The 7,574-nt window shown below is 43.3% G+C and overlaps 2 long non-coding RNA genes across 2 annotated transcripts in view; one reads left to right on the top strand and one right to left on the bottom strand.

Annotated features, from left to right (window-relative positions):
* Positions 1 to 7,574, bottom strand: part of LOC109308689 — a 26,983-nt gene that overhangs the window by 13,269 nt on the left and 6,140 nt on the right. The gene's annotated exons all lie outside the window — the stretch shown is intronic.
* Positions 1 to 7,574, top strand: part of LOC109308688 — a 17,067-nt gene that overhangs the window by 546 nt on the left and 8,947 nt on the right. The window lies entirely within an intron of this gene.

Genomic DNA, 7,574 nt, shown 5'->3' on the forward strand with positions numbered 1-7,574 from the left:
GAATACCTTCAAGAGCAAATTGTATGCTTATCTTGCTGGGATCCTATGACTCCAGCTGACTTCCTGCCCTTTGGGCAGGGGGCTGAACTCAATGATTTTCCAAGGTCCCATCCAGCCCTAATGTCTATGAAAATCATACACAGGGATAAGGTAATCAAAATTTATTTATAGAAAGTTATACTCAGTCCAGCACTTCCTAATAAATATCAGCATAGAAATGCACAGATTTTACCAAAAGTATCATTCAGTCCTTTCCAAGTTGTTTGCAGAAGATGGAAACCTGACTTACATCATAGCGAACCTTGACTACAGGAAGAAATTGGAGAGCAGGGTTTACTATATTTATTTACTCTTTGGGGGCTTTTGATTTAGCTTTCTGATGTCTTAGCAGGGAATGAGCTGCTCTGCTTTCAGACTGAGGCATAAGTCTATATAGAAGCATCACCACAAATACTATCCTCCAATTAACTTCCAATCTGGAATCCATATCCTTGTAAATCAGAATGGTTCCCAAAATCAGGAGAGAAAAAAAATTAACTACCATGATTTTCATTATAATGAACATCTCTCTAGATACCCAAGGGTAAAGTGTACTTTCCATACTCAATCAGAAAAAAAAAAAAGATTAGGGTTTGGATTGCATAGTAACACTAATTTGTACAGTATAGCCCAAGGCACATATTTGGATTGGCACATGAAAGATTTTGTGCTGTGACTGCATAGCACTGTCATGATTGGAATCTTGCACATAAAAAAATAATCTAAATTAAATCCATCAGCCATAAGAATCAAGTAGGTAAGGAAGGGTGTTTGCAAAAAGGTCATAGCTCCAGCCAGAGTTGATGAGGTGATCAGGTTTTTGTATCTCACTAGAGAGGAAGAATGACATGGTATTTATTGAACACAAGCTTCTCTCATATTGCAATCCTCAGAAAATTCAGAGTCCTAAATTTAAAATTAACAAGTTTATCACTGCAGGATAATTAATCTGGACAAGATTTTAGGACCATTTGATAAGATCCTTCTAACTTTCAACTTCTTCCATTGGTTTTAACACTTAATATTAGCCAGTAGCTAAATCAATGACATCAGCATTATTTTGCATAATCTTAATATGCATTAGAAACTACATATTGTTATACTAAAGTGAAGGAACACTAAAAGCAGGGGGAAAGCAGATTCTTCAGCTTTCTCTTTACCACTCATAAATACAACAGCATATTCAAGTGTTTTTTTACCCATTAGGTTTTATTTGAAGACAAAGGTTTCCATGACAGCTCATCTAGTATAGGCTGCTAAATTGTCTTGAATGGTTCTTGAAGTATTTAATATATCTAATAATAATGATGACTTGTTAATTTTATGTGCCCAGTGTTACGTCATCTCACTGTTTACCTCAGTAGATTAGCAAAAGAACCTGTACACACATACATATAACCTTTTCAAGTGCAGAGAGAAGTGTTGCTCCCCCCGTAACAGAGTGCTGTGCAGGAAGCATTCTGAGATGCAACAATTCCCCATACCAAACAAAAGTTCACTATTGGCTCCAGTGGCCTGCTAGCCTGCAGTCCATTTCCCTTAACATTGGTCTCTTCTCCCTGCAAGGCTGCAAAGCTTTCAGAATGGAAGCAGGGAAAGAGAACAGAAAGAGTTCATTCTAGTGGTTTCCCAACCAGTGCTGGAGTGTGGGGTGGGTGAATTGGAGCCCCCCCCCCACCTCAAGGGGGGTTTCTAATACACCCGCCCCATCCTCCAGCATGGGCTGAAAAAACCCCAGACAAGGACTTCCTCCACTCCCTTCCTCCCTTCCGTTCTGAAAACAGTGACAGGCTGGCAGGCCACACAGACAGAAGTTACAGAAGATGCTTTGTTTTAAAATATCTTCATCTGACCCCTAATGCAATGATTTTTACTCAATCAAACATTTTTTAAGCTGTCGGCAGCCATGCACTTGCGTTTGGTCACGCCTATAAACTAGGGCTGTGTGAAACTTCAGTTGCTGATTCAATTTGGAGGAGATTTGGCCCGATTCAGCAGCTGAATCTGAATCAAATCAGGAGACCAATTAAAAGGTCTGAATCAATTTGAAGCCTCTGAATCGATTCAGAGAAGATTTGGAGATTCATGCAGTCCCCATTTGCCACCGCAGGGAGCTGGACCTGGGCTCTGTACCAGTAAGCAGGGGGCAGGAATGAACCATGGGGGGACCCCCACCAGGCCCTATTCCCTACCTGCTCCCCCAGCTCCCCTGAACACCCCTCAGCCTCTGCCTACTCTCCCAGCCCCATAAGTGGTTGCCCCACCTGGCCCCAGCATCCCAACACTTAAAAACAAAAAATAGCCCCACACTCACCTGATGCTCATGGCAGAGCCCCCCCTGCCCCATCCCATGCATCACAGGGCAGTGGGGAATCGCTCTCCAGCCCCTCCCTGCCCAACCTCTGCCAGGGCTTTTTTTTTAAGTCATTTATTTATTCTTTTAAGTGCCAAGGCACTGGGGCCGGGCAGGGCAGCCATTGATGGGGCTGGAAGAGCAGGCAGGGGATGAGGCCTGTTCCATTCAGAGGTTTGGCCAATTTGGTGGCAACCAAATCTCCAATCAGATTCAGCTGAATTGATTTGGGACAGTATTTGAATCACAAAATCAAATCACTGTCCCCCAAATCAGCTGAATCAGAAGTTGAAGCTAATACTAGCCACTTTGCACAGGCCTACTATAAACTGCTTTCTGTGGCCAGATCAGGCAAAAATTGTCACTTCTGTCTGCACCCTTACAGCTGCCTAATAATCAGAGACTCTAATATCAACGTGGCTCCTGATAATACATTCTCTTTAGTTTCAAAATTGGGATTAAAATTGTCAACGGTTGCTTGAGTGAGCCATAAACAGAATGAAAAGGAAACTGGAACAGCCTTAATTATTTCTGGTTCTTTTCAGTTTGGTGATGTAGGCTGTCAGTGGACACAGCATTTCCTTGGTGGTTAGTAGTGAGAGATGCTAGAGATTAAAAAAAAACCCTCAGCGTGTAGTGACCACCCGGCTTAATAAATACAGGCATTCTATGAATGAGAAGAACTAACAATAACAATAACTAACTTTATTGTGGACAGTAGACAATTTCTGCAGTCTTTTTGTCTGCTTCTAAGGGTGTAGACAGAAGTTCAGCTCCCAGGTACAACTCAGAATGATTTCTACAAGGTGTTCTGAGTTATGTTACCCCCAACCAAACAGAAATTCTCTGGTGGCTCCAGGAAGGAGGAGAATCTAACTTGAGCTGGGAGCGTGCAGCCCAGTTCCCATAGCAACAGCCAGGGCTCTCTGCCAGTGCTTGCTGTTTTCAGAATGGGAGAGGGGAAAAGCAGTGGAGGGAGTTTGCTCTTGGGGCTCCCCAGCTGATGTGGAAGAGTGGGTGAATTGAAGCCCCCTCCCCCCCTTTGGAGCCCCACCATTCTGAAAACTGTGACAGGCTGGTGATGAGGTTTGCTTTTGGGAATTGACTTGCAGGTAAATATATATGTATTAAAATAATGGTTCATCACAGCAGCAAGGGTTAATTGATTTCTAAAGGCCTGGTTGCCACACACAAAGTTCTCACAGCCTTTGAGGCAGATAGGGTGTCTAACCTAGGCAAGCAACAAGGCCAACAGTGTGGGAAGTTGTGGACATATACCACAGTGTTCCATGACATGAGATAAGGTGGCACCAGCTCACAAGGCCCGAGAATGGGGGGCCTGAGAGTTCCAGTTTTGGAGGAGCAGACCAAATTAGGAGAAGACCCAGAAAGCCCAAATTAGGATGTGTGCATGTAATGGGCTTGTGAAACAAAGGAATATGTTGACAGAACAAAACGTGAACAGAATGGTGACCACAGAAAGACCAATCAGCGATAGCCATGGGTGAAGTCAACAGGAGGGGAAAAGAATACAAAAGCAGAGACTTTAGAGCAACATCCCTGAAAAGGGTTCCCTGACAAAGGGGTCCCTGAGAAGGGAACCCGAGGCACTGTGGACAGAGGGCATATCATCCTTCTCATCCATCCCAATGGGGCAGGCAGGGAGTGCCCAGCAGCCCTGACCGCTCATGATCAGCCTGTGTCTCCCTGCTACAGTGTAAGCCTTGTGAGGGGCTATATTCTGCTCCTTGCTTAGCTGAAGCAGTACAGTCCATCAAGTGACACACTGTTTCTAGAAGCACTGGGGAGATGCTGGAGGACTGTACTATGGCTTCTCTCATAAGAGAACATATATTTGCTTTCCCAGGAGAAATTTTCCAAAAGTGATTTAACCCTGGTTGTTTCTGGTTTATTTTTTCCTTGCAGTGGCCATTTTTGCTCTGGGCGACAAATTCTGAACATCGCTTGTGATTTCTCCTGGTAGAGCAGCAACTCTCCCAGGAAAAATTGAATGTCTGTATGTGCCTAACTCTCCTGAGAGTTCATCTCCCAATTCCCAACTTTGGCCATTTTCTAAGTAAGGGAGTACTTCTAAATTATTACTTTTATGACTACACAGTGTACTGAGACTAATTTCACATCTGATGAAAACAAGGGCCAGAAGACAGTTTTTGGAAAAAATAATAATAATGACATGTTGATTTGGCAGAGACTTCTGGTGACCAATACTGCCTTCTGGAGCAAAAGTGTTTATGCCAACTACAAAGATATATAGTGTTCAGAGTTATAATCAGTTAGTAGTTTAACTCCATTGTTTACAATGAGGTCATATTAAGAATCATATTTTGCTGGTTCCTGTTGCAGTATCATTTTTAACTAAGAGCCTGATCCAAAGGAAGTCAGTGGAGCTATTTTGCTTTGCTCTACTAGGTTCAGGCCCTAAAATTTAGACTGCATGTCTGGTTTAGAAAATGGAGGAACTTGGAAAGCAGAGGGTCTCTTCTCCTTACTTCACTGAAATTGGCTACTTAGCATTGCTAAACATATGACCACAACTGTGGAACACAAGAAGATATTTTATTACTGTTTTTATCCATGTGGAAAAAGACTTTCAACACTGACAGTTCACTCCTGTTATCATTAGTTAATGAGTTTATATTGATCCCTTTAGAAGTAAAATTGAGACAGTCTATTTTCTGTACTAGCCATACTGAACACATACCATTCATCTGTAGTCAGACAGATTAAAGAGTGCAAGTACAGCCGTTTTTGGCAAGATTCCACTTTATTTTAGTCATACATTTTCCAAGTAAAATGTATACCACATAAAACCTATTTTGTTTTTTAGTTTGTTCCAATTGAAATCATGAAAAAAAACCCCAAAACAAAAAACCCTCCTGTTGAACGGAAGTGGTGATGATGATGATTTGCATGTATACACTACTACAGTGGTCTCCAACCTTTTCCCACTTTTTGTAAGTAAAGGGCACCCCAGGATCTACCTCCCACACCCCACCCCAGTCCCTGTCCCCCTACCTCTCAGATAAGCTGCCCAGCCTGTGGCCCCACTCACCCAGCCCGGCCCGGGTGGCAGGGGACATGGCTCTGCTCAGTCACATGCATCCTGCTGCTCCTGATCATGGAACCTCTGACAGACTGAGACAGACTGTCAGAGGATCCATGATTGACCAGTCGATGGAGATGGAGATCAACTGGTTGGTGACCACTGTGCTACTAGAATGAAATCAAGTACTTTGTACCAACTCTCACAGACCTGATATTATTTTGTGGAAAAATATTTATCATTCACTTTATATCTTTCAATGCATAAGCATGTGCTAGGATTTCTCTAGGGTAGATATGCTGTCTTTTTTTAAATCCAAATAAGTAGTTCAGATATCAAAATACACACATCAGGTAAGGAAATTGGGATGTGGCAGGGGCGGGCAAAGTCCAGGCTGCAGGTTTGATACTGCTGGCAGTAGACTCCATTTCACAGCAGCCCCTACATGGAGGCACAACCCTGCTGTGATAGCACAAGGCTGCGGTTGCCATGGAGACTGGCCCCAGCTGCACTGGTAGGCGCACAGCAGGGCAGGACAGGGGGCTGCTCTGGAGCTGCTGGGATCTTGCAGCAGGGGCATTTTGGTCATGGCCAGGGCAGAGCCACCAGCCTGCACACTCCGGGTGGGCAGGGGCTAGTGGGAAATGGAGTCCATCATTTTTCCTGCCCCTGGCATATGGTATAACAAAAGCTGCCTGATAAAAGCTTCTAATGGCTTCATTAAGTGGTTTTGCTGATTGAAGAGATAATTCACCTCCATTATTACTTGGTTCTTTTTGCTCCCATTCCAATAGAAAGGCAAGAATTTCTTATTTAGCAAAGTTGCCTTTGTGGTTTACAATCAAAATATTTGAATCTATGATTTTACTTTTACAACATAGATCTGAGGTGGTCTTTATTAAATCTATTTCCCAAATTTAGAGTTACAAAATAGGAAACTTCACTTCCAGGATTAATTCTGGAAAACCACCATGTGTCACATTATCAACACTTACACCTTAACAGAATTTAGCCCCATGTATGTTACTGCTGCATATATCAGCTTATCAGCATAAGAGAAGTCTGTGATAGTAAACTTTAGGTGTTACTTATTTTATTTACACCAGCACTGGAACAGAGGTGCTTAAACAGCATCCAAGGTATGCTGGATACTCTTTTAGGAGTCTTAGCCAAGGAACTGCTTCCTAAACATCAGTGTGACCTCAAAACTAGGCTCCAGCTAGAGGTAAAGGTTGCTGCAAATCCTCTTTCTGCTTGCACAATTCTCTTTTTAGGAAACATGTTTCCACAAAGAATCTTCATGAACCCAAACCAGTAAGAACAACCTTTGTAATTAAGGCTGATTGTTTGGTCAATTGTTAGGAAAGAGAACAAGGAAGACTGTGTTCAGGTTCAGACATGACACTTTTACCAATTGAAGGCTGCTTGCAGATGTTAAAAACCCCCAAAAAATGCTTTACTATAAACTTGGTGCATTGCCCTGTTGAGCCCTGAGCATGCCCAGAAAAGACAAGGCCTTAGCTAGACCTGGCTAGCCCAATGTCTGTATAGACTGGGCACTTTAGTGGGTCTTTTTTTGGCACGTCTATCTAATAGTTGATTGAATCAGTTTTAAATAAAAGTGCCAAGAAGCCCTGCTGAGGTGCCTGAAGTAACATGCTGCTTCTTCCAAAAGCACTTTTTTAATGTCTGCAAGCAGCCCAAGTGATCAGAAATTGGTCTAAATCCGTAACAGGACAGAAGTTTGGTGCACAGAGACTGATATAAAACTGGTAGAACCCAGTCTAAGATAGACCTGGATCAATCAATGTGCACTTAAACTTAATTGATTTAGCTTAGATCGGTGCATTGAGCTTCAGTACCAAGTCCCCTACTGATTCAAGCTAGGTCACTATCTGCCAATACCCCAAGCTCCTTGCAGCCCCTTACTATCCCCCCCCCGCCGGTGCAGGGAGGAACACTAGCTAGCACCCTGCTTTCATCTGCTCTGTCTGAGCGCTTAGTGGGCCCCGCTCCTAAGCTGTCACAGTGCTGAGTCAGGTCAGATCCTTTCTGCAAACCCACTTCCTCCCTCTGGCTAGCTGTGAGTTTCAGGCAGGCAGTATAGCTGGGGGTGGG

Source organism: Crocodylus porosus, unplaced genomic scaffold (assembly GCF_001723895.1).
Source record: "Crocodylus porosus isolate Cpor-Errol unplaced genomic scaffold, CroPor_comp1, whole genome shotgun sequence".
Classification (NCBI taxonomy): Eukaryota; Metazoa; Chordata; order Crocodylia; family Crocodylidae; genus Crocodylus; species Crocodylus porosus.